This window comes from Parasteatoda tepidariorum, chromosome X2, assembly GCF_043381705.1.
Source record: "Parasteatoda tepidariorum isolate YZ-2023 chromosome X2, CAS_Ptep_4.0, whole genome shotgun sequence".
Lineage (NCBI taxonomy): Eukaryota > Metazoa > Arthropoda > Arachnida > Araneae > Theridiidae > Parasteatoda > Parasteatoda tepidariorum.
The window spans coordinates 4,899,923-4,917,065 of NC_092215.1; the positions used below are offsets into that span (position 1 = coordinate 4,899,923).

General features: G+C 30.6%; 2 long non-coding RNA genes across 2 annotated transcripts in view; one reads left to right on the forward strand and one right to left on the reverse strand.

Moving 5' to 3' along the window:
* LOC139427159 (uncharacterized) overlaps positions 1–17,137 on the forward strand; it is a 36,854-nt gene extending 19,717 nt beyond the window's left edge. Inside the window, exons 3-4 of the long non-coding RNA XR_011638321.1 lie at positions 917–991; positions 16,961–17,137. This is a non-coding gene — a long non-coding RNA (uncharacterized lncRNA). The remainder of the gene's footprint in view (positions 1–916; positions 992–16,960) is intronic.
* LOC139427160 (uncharacterized) lies at positions 1,338–16,966 on the reverse strand. The gene is made up of 3 exons (XR_011638322.1): positions 16,777–16,966; positions 6,079–6,178; positions 1,338–1,494 (listed from the first exon to the last, which is right to left on the reverse strand). It is a non-coding gene; the product is annotated as an uncharacterized lncRNA (long non-coding RNA).
* Positions 17,138–17,143: the final 6 nt, after the last annotated feature.

Sequence of the window (17,143 nt, forward strand, 5' to 3'; positions counted from 1 at the left end):
CGTGCAGGTCGTCGGGCTACCGAAGCGGGGGTGCCATCCCCTCTGCAGAGGATCAAAATTGTGATGGCATGTCTTCGGATCATCCTCAGGGATGTTTCCCAGGCCGTCACCAATAGCCCATTGTGCAGCTCTAGTGTGATGTAAATGAACTATAATAGAACTATAATATCTGAAATGATAATAATAAAAGCGTTTTTTTTTCTAAAATTTATTTAGCACTTTGTTTTAAACATACAAATAATTTTTAACGTTTAATTTAGAAATTAAACATTACAATCGAACTTTATAATTATCTTATTATTTATGCATAATTGTACAAGAAAATATTAATTTGTAAAAAATGCTTTAAAAAAAGTTTTTAACACTTTGTTTTACGCGTTTTATGAATTTCTAAACAAACATTTCAATAAATATTTTAAGTAAGATTTGTACATTTGTCAATTTAAAAATACTATATTGCGATACATCGCGATGCAAAACTGACGATGCATCACGATATATAATTTCTAATATCGCCCAGTCCTATTCAACACTATTTATAAGGACTAACGTCTGCTAAAATTTATTCAGTAAACTAACGTTTGAAGTCAAAATTCAAAATCTCTAATTCAAAAGTTAGATTTGTCCTTTTTTAGTTGGTAGGCTAACAAAAATATTTTTTTTTCTAACTATCGAAGATAAACTTTAATACTTCTTATTATGCAATAAATGAACTAAAACTTGTTTTTGTTAGTGGGCTAATCTTAGTTATCAGAGGAATGGGAGTGTAAGTGCTTCATATCATATATTTTCTTCTAGCATATAAATATTACTTATAGAGACTGTGTAAATTAACAGTGATTCTTTCTATTTCAATGTCTCTTTAGAAATGTAGATAATTTTATTTGGATTCTTATTATTCATTTGCTTTTTACAGTACATGTTGTATTGGTCTTTGTGAAGAGACATGGCATTGACTTCATCGATATTTTGTGATACACCACTAGTTCTGGCAAGAATTTTATTATGCGAGAATTTTATTATGATTCAGCAATTGTATATATCTCACGGATTTTCTGTGTGACTTCTCTTGGTTACAAGGACAACATGTAGGTGGTATCTCACCATACACTCCGAAGCATTTGCGCTGTCAGGGACGCAAGCGCATCACAAATCTTTGAGTTCAAATGTTTTGACCATGGGAGGCACATGCACCCTATAGATATAAATATTAGGATGTTAAGTCTGTAGACTTTGGTGGCCTTAACTTTTTTGTATTGGCATGAGAATTAATGCTGAATTGTATTGAGAATTAATATTGGCATGAGAATTAATACCAGCTCCAAATATTTTCTAAAACATTTAACGTTTGTAGGAAAATTTCAAATTTGTTTTTTTCAGTATGTCCAAGAGAAATTTTGTATGAACTCCAAGATCTTGAGACACAACGAAAAATTCAGAATAGTCCTCATCTATAACTATTCAAATGCCGTGGCCAAAACAAATGTGCAAAATCTGAAAGATAAAAAGTACTTCAGACTATAAATTTTGCAAAAACAAATAGAATTAAGATTTCTTGCAGTGCAATATCATTTGGAAGAAACATTACACTTGCTGGGACAAAAGTAAACTTCAAATTGTTTTGTATTTTTGGTTGGTTTGCCAAAAATCTTATTTACTTTTGCGCTATATTTATTTTACAACTGTGGTTTATATAAAAAAGCTTACAAAAACTTGTTTTGACCATGATTTTAGGATTAGTGGTCTAAATTAAATTTCTTTACCGATGATGACTTTCGGAGACAAAGAGGAACCTTTAGGTTTGATAAAAGTTAATTAGTTTTGGCCTTTTCTTTTAGTTGATGAAGATTGAGTCGAAATTGTTTGTTGGGCTAACAAATTCCTACACTGGACAAGCGTTTGGAGGTGCAATTCAAATTTGTAATTAGGTTAAAATATTGTTCAAATGCTTTAACTGTTACGCTAACAAAAGTTTATTCCGCTAACATTGTGCTAACATTTTCTTACAATAAATTAACGTTTGATGGCAAATATAAAAATTTTGTTCTCTTGAGCATTAACGAAAATTTTTTTTGAGCTAATGATTTCTTAGACTGAATTACTGTTCAGTGGAAAAATTAAATATTTTCATTTCTAGGTCAAAAGTAAGTTAATTCATGATTTAGACCTCAAAATTTTTTTTTCAGTTGGAGTACTAACGATGATTTTTCTTGGACTAACGTATAATTACAATGACCTAACTTTTGAAGAGTTCAAAGTTGTTATTTTCAAGTCATGAATTAGCTGAAACTTTTTTGGCCGTACGACTTTTTTACTGGTGTACTGTGGAAAAAAATTGATATTGTCATTGTAACGACGTGATTTCGAGCTTACGCTTCCAAAATTAGTGGGTTTATCGTTAGGAGGAAAAATTTTAACGCTCATGGTTAAAAAACGCAGAAATTCTATAAAAAGAACTTCAGTCCGATACAGAGTTTAATTGCGTTTGAAATTGAGCTAAAGTATTTCAGTGTCGAAAGGCCACGGTATACAAACATGAATTGTTAAAGCTACAGAATTTGTGTCTTAAATTTGTTCTACCTTGCAATCAAAGATTTAAAGGAATTTTTGGTCTCTGATTTTTTTAAAATTTTTTAACTTCGACACTTTAGTTTTCCAGTTGCGTGTACCATTGCTCAAAACTAATCCTAAGCCTTGACTCTACTAAGAGTGTTTCTATAAATTCAATTTATATTAATAAATAAATTTCAGAATTTAAAGTAAAAATGTATGGGATTAATGTATGAAAAAATTTAATTTACCCTTGGTCAACAAGCTAATGTTTATTTTAGTTTCCAAATAAATATCTGAGATAGATTTGACATTAATTTATTATGAAGTCTCAAGTCATGTAAGTTTCATGTTTGTGGTTGTCTTATAACTTAGTTGTCTCAGGTCATGGTATTCTGAAGTATGAAAACTTGGAAGTCTCAGGCTTTGGTAGGTCATTAAATGTAGTTTCTAAGATAGAAGTTAAGTAAAAATAATTTTGGTGATATTTTTTGCAAGTTGACAAGTGAAAAAGAAAACGAATATGTAGGCATGACGATTTCTTACAATCAGCAATCGCTTGGAGGTGAAATTCAAATGTTCTAATCATAAAATAGACCAAAATTGTTTTTTATGTTACACTTTTTAGTAGATAAAATAGCATATGGGATAAACTAACCAGTGAAGGAACACTTAAGCTTCGCTTGTCTTTTAAAAAATCATAATAATTTCGAAATTTGTAATTTTAGTTAAATGACACTGTCAACATATTTGTTACTAATTGCAAATTATGTAAAAAAATTGTAGAGAGCTTACATAATATTGTTTTAAAGTTTTGGAGGTTCAAATAGTAAGTAGTAAGAAGACCAAGTGAAAGAACAGTTCGAACCAGTGAATGAACACAAAATTTCCCAGTAAAGGAACACTTAATTTTGATTATTTTTTAATGCTCTTTATGAATTTATAAGCCATACAAATATCTAAAAACAAGCCTATTCTTGAAATTATAACATACAAATACTTGGAAAATGTTATCTTTTTTTTGTAAGCATGAATTGAAAAGCAAAGTGTCAACATATTAACTCATACTGTTCATTCACTGGGAAATCTGTGCCCAGTAAAGGAACATGTGTGTTCCCTCGCTGATCAGAAGAAAATTAAGGGTTTTCTTTTATTTTCATTAACTTGGAAAAAACCCACTAAAGGAACACTTGTTCCTTCACTGGTTTTTCATCATTTGGTAATCCAGCAAATAAACACCCCCTTATCTCGATCAGTACTTGCTTATGCTATGATGCTTAAAATAAATAAAACGTAACTTCAATAACTGTATTTTGAATTCTCTTTTTCACAGTGAGAAAAATAAAACTACTACATAAAATTAATTCCACTTTAAACAGATAAATACAAGCACTCACCTTATAATTTAATCAAAGAAACAAGGTGTTGCAGAGATAATAACAAATTCAAAATTTTTTCCAGAGAACATTATGTGACCATGTAATCCAATACATTGTTAGATGACTTCCTATTGTTTGGCAGCAAGCTATTGTTACCAATCAATCTAAAGAAAAACTTTTAAAATCTTATTTTTAATCAATATACAGTGGTGGCCAAAAGTGTGGACATTTTTTGAAAGTTTCATGTTTTTCAACTTTGTGTACTTGTAGAATATATTAATTTTCACTTAAATACAAATGTGTATATATCAAATTGAAGGTAATTTAATGTAGAATTTAATAATAAATACAGTATTACAATATCTGTATTACAAAAAAAAGTTATGCAGCTAATAGTAAGATCTATCTTAGATTTGCATTTTTTAAAAGTGATACTTACACAGTCAATACTTAGTAGGATAACCCTTATTTTTTAAGACAGCTTCACAGCGTCTTTTAATTGAGTGAACGAGTGTTTGGAGTTCATCTTTCGTAATCACATGGTGCCAAGAATCAATTATAGCTTTAATAAGTTGTCTTTTATTGAACGTTTTTTCTTCGTACAAGAATTTTCAAACGTCGCCATAAATTTTCAATTGGATTGAGATCAGGGCTGTTTCCTGGCCATGGTAATATATCTTTGCCTTTATTTTGAAACCATGCTTTGCATACTTTTGCTGTGTGGCATGGAGCTGAATCCTTCTGAACAATAAATGGTTCCTTGTTGGGGAAGAGATCCCTGATGGAAGGCCCTGATCCCTCAGGACAGATTCAATGTATTTTTGGCATTCAGGATGCCATCAATCACTTGAATTCGGCTCACACCATCTGCAGACATACATGCCCAAATCATGAAATTTGTTGGGTTTTTTTGTAATTGCTTCAATGCAATCAGGATGAAGTGCTTCACCTACTCTACGTCTCATGTATTTTCTACCATCACTGCCAAAGAGCGATATTTTACTCTCATTGCTCCAGATTACTTGCTTCCATCTATTTTCTGACCATTTAACATGTTCTTTTGCCCACATAGCTCGTTTTTCGGGTTGCTTTTGATTTAAATATGGTTTTTTTTCTTGGAATTCCAGTTTGTAGACCAAATCCTGATAACCTTCTTCTTATTGTTCTTGAACTTACTGCAATATGCGCTGCATACATTTCACATCTAATGGCATCTGATGAAATTTTTCTATCTTGAAGGCGTAGCCGTATAATTTTTCTATCGGCAGTTGCACTTGTGCATTTTTTTCGGCCTGATTTGGCTTTATTTTTCACTGATTTCGTTTTTTCATAACGTAAAAAGAACTTTCGTACACCAGAACAAGTCACTGAACCACCAACTTGTCTTGCAATTTCAGCATAAGAGGCCATTTTCTCTCAATATGACAATTCGGCTTCTTTTTGTAGATGTCCAATTAATTCTTCTTGTTGATGACATTGCTTAAAATTAGTTTAATTAAAAAGGACTATAAATATTCAAAATCAGCAATACTTTATTTAATTGTACTAGTATGCACCAATCCGCAAAATATTTCCACAACAATAACTCTTTTACCTTCCGAATAACCTAAACTATAGTTACAGACATATGATTGGTCCTAAGAACAGTGTTTGTGATTGGCTTGTACGCTTTTATTACAAAACACGTCCTTATTCAAAACGATCTGTGTTTGTTTGTTCTGCTTTTGTGTTTGTTTGTTCTACTTTTTTTGTAATAATTCATTTTTTCTACATTAAATTACCTTCAAGTTAATATATAAACTAAGTAATTTAATATGCAATATAAGTGAAAATTAATATATTCCACAAGCACACAAAGTTGAAAAACATGAAACTTTCAAAAAATGTCCACACTTTTGGCCATCACTGTATATGAAATGTTCCTTTACTGGGTCGTGTTCCTTCACTGGTTGGTTTACCCTACTTGGGCTAACAATGTCCTACAAAGGCAAGCAAGGTTTCCTACAAGGTTCGGTCTCAAAACTTAAACTTGTTGCTTCTAGTTATGACATGAGTGTTAACATGAGATCTGTGCAGAGAAAAAAATGTAAATAATGTTTTAGTAGAAAAAAACATTAATTTTTATTTTTTTTTTCTTTCTGTAACTTACAATTGGTTCTGTAGAAGTCTTAAGCTTCCACATTGAGAACCTAATTGCTATAGATTGGTGTCACGGTTTTAACTCTTTCCTGCGTCATCATAAAGTAATGCTTGAAGTGGAAGTTATAATAAAATGTAAAATTTAGTAAAAAGTAAAGTAAGGAAGACTCTAAAATATAATATAGTAAAAAATACAGCATAGCTTAAAGTTAAGTATAAAATAGAAGCATCAAGTCAACCAAGCATAAATAAATGTATAAAGTAAAATGGAATGAGGAGTATAAACTAATTCATAAAATGTGAAGAAAACAACCAATAAAGTAATGCGTAAAGTAAAAAGTGGGAAACATAGTGCAATAATTTTATAAACTAAAAAGTAAGCGTAGAATTAAATGTAAAATAAAATGCGTGCCCAGTGGAAATTAGAAGATTAAGTAAAACGTGAAGTATAAATTACAGCGTAAGATAAAAAGTACAACGTAAAACATAAAATGAGGCATAATGTATGAAGTGGTGCGTAAAGTATATAATTAAACTAAAGAGTAAAATGTAAAGTAAAACTTAAAAAAACGTGTAATGTAAAGCATAAAGTTAAGCGCAAAGTATAACGTAAATTCTGAAGAGTGATGTGAAACATATGAAATATAAAAGTAAAGATAAGAGAAAATATGAAGTTAAGTGTTGTCACAGTGATGTGTGACGTTTTTTTCTAATTGTTTTAATTTAATCCCTTTTTAGTTTAATGTTGGTTGTTTGATGTCACAGTGTTGTGTGACGATTTTTTTTATGTCCGGAATTTAACTTAATTTAATTTTAATTCAATCTTTCATAGTTTATAATATTTGTACTTTTCCTTTTTTATTTCTCTTCATTTTTTTTTCTGTGAAGAGAATTGGAAATGTCTCTTTTTACTCTTAAGTTAGCAACACATTTTGTGTTTTTCTCCTTTTCACCTTTTACAATTCAAGGTCGTCTGACCCCACTGTCCTTCAAGGACGAATTCGTTTCCCTCACATTCTATTTACGTCACCACTTAAATTCTTTTCCCATCACTTTCAAGTAACCTTCAAATTTTTGCACGTAGTGACTCTTCCGCTCGGTTTTTCTAGATTTTTCCAGAATTGTTAGCGTGTTCACGCCTTTCTTGTATGTGTGGGAGTACCATTCGGCACTGATTGGTGGTGACCTAATCGTGTGGTAATCCCCCATCCAATCACAGTCGTTTCTCTCTCCTGCTTTTCAACTAGCATTTTCCCGCGCTTAAGGGACGCCATTATTATCATTAACGTTTTTGGTACTGAAGAGTACACACTTCTCTCGGGGATTGTGGTGCGGCTGGTAAGCTGGCCTTCTTGGTCAGCGAGCCACGCCAAACCACCCAAAGCTACATTTTTTTCTGATTTATCATTTTTTTTTATTTTTAGATCAATTTTGTGTTTAGCCCATTTACTTCCCTTTATTATTATAACTACACCCCTCCCCACTCAGGGGATTCGATTGTCCTCTGTAGAAAAATATTTAAAATAAATTTACGATGTGAACCTGAATACCTTGTATTTTTTTGTGAAGTACTGTATATCCTCGACGCCTTCTTAGTTGTTCATAGAGGTGAGTAACTCATTTTTTCTTTGTATTTATTTGACTAGAGGATAGTTACAACTTATTTATTGTTGTGTATAAATTTCATAGATGTTATTCAGTCGTCCCCTAACTTTATCTTGACCACGAACCCTTGCTGTTGGGTTTAATTCACGTGGCACTTAAGCAATTGTCCTTCCACTATTTTTTTCGATCACTTTCGGCCTTTTCTTTACATCAATTTAGGATGCTCCAAATTTATCATCAAAATTTGTTATTTAATTAATCTTTCATTTTTTTTAATTATCTTAAACTTTATCGACTGAATACATCTATCAAATTTTACTACCCAATTCTCTGTAATATATTTTAATCACTTAATTTACTACGGTACTTAATTTTTTAATTTATAATTACTTTAATTTTCGGCACACAAATAAATCATACTGCAAAATAAAATTTAAAATTGGTACAAGTGTAAAAAAAAATGGCAAGTGTGAAGTAAAGTAAAGAGTGAAGTAAAAAAACGTTAAGTATAAGGTAAAGTATAAAACAAAAAATATCTATCTTACAATGTTAAGTAGAAGGAAAAGTAAAACGCATTCAAATTAAAAGGTGAGTTAAATAAAAGATACAACGAAAAAGTAAATTAAAGCGTAAAATATAAATTAGAGAAAAAAATAAAATGTAGTAAAAAGCAAGGTATAGTAGAAAATGAAGTAGGCCAAAAGATAAAATAAAAAGAAATATAAAGCGTTAACAGCGAAGTATGGAGTAAAGTAAGGCGTGAAGTTTGAAGGAAAGCGTAAAACGTTGCGCATGAACTAAAGAAAAGAAAACAACAACTTGAAATAAAAACTTAAAAGTGAGTTTAAAGGGGAAAGAAAAGTATTGCGAAAAATATAATTAACGCTTAAGAAAAGTAAACGTAGATGAAAGAAAATATAGCTCAATAAAGCATAAAATATTCGAAAAAAGTTTGGAAATTAAAGCATAAGGAAAAGCAAGTTCATAGAAAAGTAATGCTACGAATTATAGCATACAACACTTAAATGAAACGCATAATGAAAGTTAAGGCTTAAAATACAGTACGTATAACGCATACGGGCAAAAGTAATGCATAAAAAAATAAACTCTAAAGTAATAAAAATAAACGTAAAACGTTGAAAAGTAACAAAAAAACAAAAACTTGTTAATTTAAAGAAAACCCTTGAAAGTAATGCATAAAGAAATTTAACACTCAAAAAATTATAAACTTTAAATATGCAAAGGTGTAAAAAAATTTATGAAAAAGGAGAGTAAATGTAACAAAAAAAATTTAAAAAAATATACAAAAAGCGTGTAAAATAAAAAAAAGTAACGCATAAATTAACAAGATAATGCGAAGTATTCGGGTAATGTGAACGCGTTGAAGATTAGTGTAAAGTGAATGTGTAAAATGAATGCAGAAAAAGTAAAAGAGTGCATAAACAAGTAAACTCTCAAAAGTAACATTAAAGCATTACGAAGAAAAGAAAAACGCATAAAAATAGCGAGAATTTGTTAATCAAAAAATGCATAAAAGTAAAAAACACGTAATCAAAATTAGCGCGTAAAAGTTACGTTTAAAAGAGTAGCGCACAAATTTCATAAGAGTAATGCAACAAAAGTAATGAATATGAAAAGTAAACTTGTGAAAATAACGCATAAAAAGTAAATTTAACGCAGGAGTAAAGGAACAAATTAAAGTATAGAAAGCGTAAGTGCAACGTCTAAGCCAGTGATGGGAAAACTATGGCCCGCCGGAAGATTTTATCCATCCCGCGGATGGAATTTTTATTTGCCGATCAGTGGCAAATATAAACAATATACATCCATTTTCTTGTCGACTACGTTTAAAATTATTTCTGTTTCTCCTTTTTTAACAAAGTACTGATGACATTTTTACTTTCTCTATTTTTTTTCTACAAAACATAAATTGATGGAAATAGTTAGCACAGACAGCTTCAATTGGTAAAATGTTGAAAGCAGAAGTTCTTTATAGAATAGACGTAGATTGGCTCCAACTAGCGTTTGTCTTTCTCGAGGAGATGACTTATGGAATCTAATATAGGTAAATTGTACTTCACATTTGGCAGACTGCGCATTTTACGCTCCAAAGAGCGGACAATCTAACAATCATCTGAAGCAGCATATGCCAAAGTTTTACAAATCATTACCAAAAGTTAGTTTCCAAAATGTAATATTTCATGTCCAGAAAACCAGTGCTATGCTTGTTTAATCTTATATATGTGAACAAGAGTTTTCAACTATGAACCTTAGAAAAAATCATTTCAGAAGTAGACTAACAGAAAAGCCTTGTTCCTTAAAATAAACATGTCTCACTTCGAACCTTAATATAAGGAGCTTTTAAAAATGAAATCGCAATTTCTTCATCTCACTAAATATTTAAATTAAAACTTGTATATCGCTTTTTTTTCTTCTTTTTAAATATTGAAGTTTTTACTTGGCCCACCAGAATTTTTTTTCTTGATTTTTGGCCCTCGACCAAAAAAGTTTGCCCATCCCTGGTCTAAGCAATTAACACGTAATATTAAATAGCACATAAAAGTAACACCTCAAGACGTAACTTGCAAAATTTTAGAACGAGTAAAAGAAAGGTTATGCATAACTATTTTATACGCTTAAGAGAGTAATGCGTAAAATTAACAATAAAATGTAACACATAAAGAAAAGTAAAATTGTAATATCGGGTTGTTCGGAAAGTAATTTCGTTTTTCGAACCGAGGATTTAATTGTATTTTTTCGAACCATATGTTTTGAGAGCTGACATAGTAAGGCTTGTGTGTGCAAAAGTTTAATTAATTCTACGCTGTAGTTTTTGGTTGGTGCCCTTCTAAATATGAAGCAGCATTTTCGTCATATTTTACTTTTGTACTATAGAAAAGGTAAAATTGCTGTTCATACCCGAAAGAAATTTACCGATGTGTATGGAGTTGTTGTGTTGACAGTACGCCAGTGCCAGAAATGGTTTGCAAAATTTCGATCTGGCAATTTTAATGTCGAAGATGCACCATGTTCTGGAAGGCTGGTTGAAGCTGATAATGACACGATAATGATATTAGTTGATGTAAATCGGCGAATAACAACACGTGAGATCGATGAGAGGTTAAATTTATCGAATTCAACTGTTTAAAACCACTTGAAAGGCCTGGGTTTAACCTCGAAGGTCGATATAAGGTTTCCCCATGTTCTCACGGAGAGAAATTTGTGTCGTCGCGTTGACGTCTGTGATTCGCTTCTCAAACGTCATGAAAATTATCCATTTTTGAAGCGCACCATTACTGGGGACGAAAAATAAGTTGTTTATAACAATGTCAAACGCAAGAGATCATGGAGCAAAGAAGATGAACCGGCTCAAAAAATTTCAAAAGCCAATATCCATCCAAAAAAAAAAGTGATGCTGTCTGTCTGGTGGGATTTTAAAAAATTTTTTATTTGAGCTTTTACCGGATAACACAACAATTAAATCGGAAGTCTACTGTCTCAAGCTGGACAAACTGAATGATACACTTCAACAGAAAAGGCCAGAATTAATCAACAGAAAAGGTATAGTGTTCCACCAAAATAATGCGAGATATCATACAAGTTTGGTCACTCGCCAAAAGCTTTTATATCTTGAATGGTATACTCCGCCACACCCACCATTTTCTTCAGATCTGGCGCCTTCGGATTATAATTTGTTTCGGTCACTTCAAAATTTTTTGGACTGTGAAGCCTTTATTTCAAATGAAGAGGTCGAAAATCACCTGGATAAGTTTTTTGCCAGCAAAGACCAAAAATTTCATGAGCGTGGAATCTTATTACTACCAGAAAGATGTCTAAAGGTGTTGGACCAGAATGGCAAATCTATAATTTAATTACATATTTATTCATTATACGAAAATTGTCTTTCATTTTCCCAAAGAAAAACGAAATTACTTTCCGAACAACACAATATAATAACGTGTTGAATTAAAAATAATCCACAAGAAAACTGGACGTCTAAATGTAATGTTTAAAAAAAGTAACTTGAAAAAGTAATGCATAAGAAGAGTAAGGGCGAAAAAATTTTATAACACATAACATAAAAGCAACGTTCAAAATAAGAAAACGCGTTAAAATTATGTATAATAAAATTAAATGCTTGAAAATAACGTATGAAAAAGTAAACCTGTATAAGTAACGAATTGGAAAAGTAAAATAAACGAGTAAAAGTAATACATGCAGTACGTAATCTAGTAAAAGAGAAGTAAGGAGTTGCGATAAACTGTTTAAGTAACGAATTAAAAAAATAAACTAGCAGGAGTAACGTATAAAAAAAAATCTAAAATAATGCATGTGAATAGTGAACGTTATGTGAATAGTGAACGAAAAGTATGCGTTTGAAAAATAAACACTCAAAAAGTAACGCTTAAAAGAGTAAACGCGCAAAAGTAGCGTACAAGGAAAAGTAAATCTTAAAATATAAAATAAAATGTGTATAAGTCGATGTATAAAGAGAAGTAAAGGGTATAAGTAACACGTAAAAAAACACAAAATATAACGCATAAATTAACAAGTGTAGCTCGTAAAAATAGTGCATACAAAATGTAACAGTATCGCTTAAAAAAATACCGCTTAAAAAAAAATAACGCTTAAAATATAATAACACGATTAAAATTAATTCCTATTTTTTTTTTTAGTGTAACAGTATTTTGTAACCATCCTGTGAAATTAATTTTCCTGCTGAAAACGTTCAAAACCTTGCGAAAATTTTATTAAAATTTTTTGATCAATGAATTATAGGTGACAATGTTAATTGTAACAGAACCTGATAGGGAACTGTGCTTTCTAATAATGATAATAAAACCATCTCGAGATTAATATCCGGTGGAAATAAAAGAATAAACGTTTAATTGAAATGTCTCGTTAACCCTTTGAGGGGCAGTGTTGGCAAATGCGAACACCTTTTTCTATATTTTTTCTCTAAACGCTCAAGTGTTATTTTATTGCAAACACTAAAAGGAATGCATCATTTAACTTCCATTTATACATAACAGATGGCAGCACCCAAGAAAATTGAGTATTCAATTGTGAATGAAGCATAGGAAATTGACTGTTTTTAATCCGTTTAATTAAAAATTCAAAAAAAAAATATAAAACATATTTTTTTAAATGCAGTTTACGTATACTTTTTCTTCGTGCATATGATGTTCTAGGTGTGCAATTACAACCAAATAATGTGCATTTATGTACTCCATTTCATTAGTTTTTTCCAGATGGCAGCACCCAAACTGCCATCTGGAAAAGTGTTGTCATTTGACAACACTGCCCCAGTAGGTGCCCCCCCCCCTGAAGAGAAAGAGGGAATATTGCACTGTGTTTTAAAGAATTCAGTGCCCCTCAAGTATTTGTAGGGGTTGATTTCAAAGGGTGGATTGGAGGTGGGGAGTGGGATAAGGGTTGACGCAGGGTGGGAAACTCACAAGGGATTGTTTATGCCTCATTTCTTGGATTTTATTCTCTTGAAAGGGATGCATTTATTCCTTGCGCTGGCTCCATTTATTTTACTGATTTGCTTTACTGATTCCGTTAGTTTGAAGTTTCAATTTTCATGCTTTATTAGTTAATTTTTTTACTCAAGACGATATATTTATTTATTTATTTTGAATGATATTAACTTTTCTTAAAATATGTCATGGAAAAAACTTGATATTCAGGAAGCTCTTCAATCATTTTATGATCTTCCATCTGATAATGAGTCAGTTGAAAAATTACCGTAACATACATATACATATAAATGTATACATATAAATACAACTATATACATATAAATGTATATAGTTGTTGTGGTATGTTTTGAAAAATTTCATTCGAAATAACTAAAACAATTTTGTGGAATAATTTACATTTTTATATTCATTTTCTGTCTCTAATTATTGGTAAGCATGCTCTTCAATACAATCAATTTTTGTCCCTTTATATACATATAACTATTCAAATATATTCAACATAGTGATTTTCTTATTGTTTTATTGCATTAGCATTTCATATTCTTAGAGCAGTGTAAATTTATATATTATCTTTATTTGCTATGTCTTGAACCTTTTTATCATGTAATCCTAAGTATTATTTCCTTTTATCTATAAAAATTAATATAGCAAAAAAAAATTTTGAATATCTAGCATATTTTATTTATAATTGAACCTTTTACCATTTATTTCCATCACTTTTTATGTTTTTAATATTTAGAGTAAAAGTATTGTTTCAAACAACATCTTTAGCTCTAGTGGGGCAGTGTTGGCAATTGCCAACACCACCCCCACAAATATACAGGGGTTTGAAAATTTTTTTGAATGCATAATGTGTGTTTTTAGACCCTTATGGCAAGATAAAGACCATTTTTATACTAGACAATAATAAATTTATTATTGTGCCCCTCAAAGGGTTAAAGAATGGTACATAATCCAAGTAAAATAAAATGTTTAAAATATGTTAAATCTCAATGTAGCAAAGCATTAAATTTATAGAACTGCGATTAAAAATTTTTTATTTTGACATAGTCCTAAAATGAGGTAAAAAAAACAAACTATAAAGCGTAAAATAAATGTATGATTTTTAATCATGAGCAACTAAGTAGAATTTTCTTTGTCGTATTTTCGATTAAGATCTAATTTTCATTAAAAAAAATAAGACATTAGTGAATTTAAGGCATAAATGTTTTACTGAATCATCCCGATATTAATCGCGCGTAAATCAAAGTAAATTTAAGTAAAATAAAGTGTAAAATTTAATATAAAGAGTAAAATAAGAATTATATATATTAGTTATGCATAAAGTAATACTTAAAATATAAAGTAAGCACACTTTTACTTTACTAAACATCTTTAAAGTAAAAATAAACGAGTAAATGTACCGGGTAAAGTAAAAGACAACAAAATATGAAGTATAAAGTAAAGCATGAGTAAAGTAAAGCGAAAAGTATAAAATGCAAAGTATATAAGAAAGTTAAACATAATATAAAAGACAATGATCACATTGTTGAGGTTCTCAAGGTGTGGGATCCAGCTCAGCCGAGGGTCCAGGGTGATCCCGAGGTATTTAAGGGTCTTAACATTTTTAATATATGCGCTGTTCGTGCCCCTCCATTTTTATGTACGGGAGTCTACGGACACATTTTGTGTCCTTGGGAAACGTAATTGCAAAGATTTTTTCTGGTGCGAGTGCTAATTTGTGGCTCTTAACCCAGTCTGTCAGGTTCTCAATAATAGTAGAGACCTGTCTATCTAGTTGATAGAGTATTGAGTTTTTAGTTAAAAGAAAGATATCGTCGGCAAAGGCCAGCAGTTAGCTATTGCTAAAATTAAAGTTAGTTAAAAGCGAATTGATGAGGATGAGCCATAGGACTGGTCCAAAAGACGAGTCCTGGGGAACTCCAATATTGGTTGAAGATATGATGGTGGTATCATTAAAATTAAAACCAACAGAACGATGGTGTAAAAAGTCAAACAATTGCCAGTAGTGGGTTGCTAAGATTAAGATTGTTCAACTCCCGCTTCAAAATGCACCAATTTGCTGAATTAAATGCGTTTTAATATCCATGGCTATGCCCACGGTATGACAACCCTCCAGTTTTGATTGCTTAACATACTCCACTACTGTTCTCAGTGCGTCTTCTGTTCCCCTGCCTCTCCTGAAGCCATATTGATCACTATGGATTACATTATTGATTTTTAAGTAGGTCAGTCTTTGCGTAATGAGTTTATCTAGGATCTTGCCCCAGGTAGGTAAACATAATATAAAGTATAACGTAACGTAATGAATAAAATATAGCGAAAAGTGAAAAGCATGATTCAAAGCGCGAAGCAAAAAAAGGGTAAGATAGCACGAAGGGTAGGATAGGAAAGTGTAAAGCAAAGCGTTAAATATGGAAAAAAAAGTTAATAAAGTAAATTATAGAATAACGTAAAGCAGTATAAAATAATGTAATCATACTGTAAATATTATAAAACGTGTAAAGAGATATAAAATAATAATGTTAATAATAGCATAATATAAAATAATGTAAGGCTTAAAATATAAGCGTAACCTATAAAATGTAGTAAAAAGATTGAGTAAAGTATAAAGTAAAAAAAGTTAATAGATGAAAAGTCATAAGAAAAGTAATAATAAATTTATAAGAAAAAATCAACAACAAAAAAGTAGAGTGTAAAATGTAATGCATGTTACAAGTTTGTAAAAGTAATACGTAAAAAATTAATTGCGTAGAAGTCACACCACAAATAAAAGTAAACATAATGACTCGTAAGTTTAATGTGCAATATAAGAAAACGAACCAAATTAACTCATAAGAAAATTATAAATAACGCATAGTATTATTCAAATGTGGACATCTATTGATATAAATAAAAAGAGAAGCAGAATTGCCATCTAAACTGAATAATTAAACGATAAATTAAATGTACAATGTTAAGACTAAAACTTGTGATGTTAGGTTATATCGAAATCTTTTTTCGCGCCCTTTTATATGCCTGTGAAGGAATCAGTCTTTTCTTATCGTAGAGAGTCGTTGTCATTGAGATAATAAAGAATTTAATTAATGAATACTAACATCAAAGTATGAGAGAATAATCTATATTTCATCTGCCAAGTTTTAGAAAAAATTGTGGATACCTGAGATTAGAGTTTAGTTAGGGGAATCATTTTTAGATTTCACAAATTAAGACAGTTTAAGGTATTGTGAAAGAATACATTGAATTAAATTTAGTGAATAATTAGTTAAACATACAAAAATTGTTAGTCTTTTGAACAAGCGTAATAATGCTCATAATAACCATCACTGCATTTAACCAGACAAAAATAAATTACGAATTTACATCTTTTTAAAAAGAATTGTTTTAGTTTTTAAAAAAAAACATTTCAAACTGATGGTTTAACAGTAAAAGTTTTTCGATAATGATTTGTTATACATTTCATATTCATGTTAAATTGTTTTTATATAATTTAGTAAATGGTTTTCAAACCGATCATTATTAAACTAATGTTGCAGTTAAGAATTTAAAAAAAATTTAGAGTACATTTGTTAATAAAATTTTGAAATGTTTAATGCCACAATTACGATTAAAAGTACCTTTATTCAGTTACGGTGGAGGGAAAGCATTTGACCATGGCCTTGCACCACACAGTATGGTGGTCTCAAGTATGGCTTTTCTTTTCTTCTCTCTTCTCTGTAAATAAGAAACAATGGTTTTTGCAAACATTATGAATAGTAAGAGCATGTTATAAAGAGGTAATATAGTGTATTTTCATTACAGGATCTTAAACGGAATAGACTTGTGACAGTGATGGCTGAAATCGATAAGTCGCAGAAGTATTCAGAAGATTATGGTTTGCTACAGTGCCGTAACTACACCCTTCGGGGCCCTGGGGCTCAAATTTTTGCCGGGGCCCTTTTCTAAAACTTTGTCTACTCCATCTCTAATCGTCATTTTAGCTAC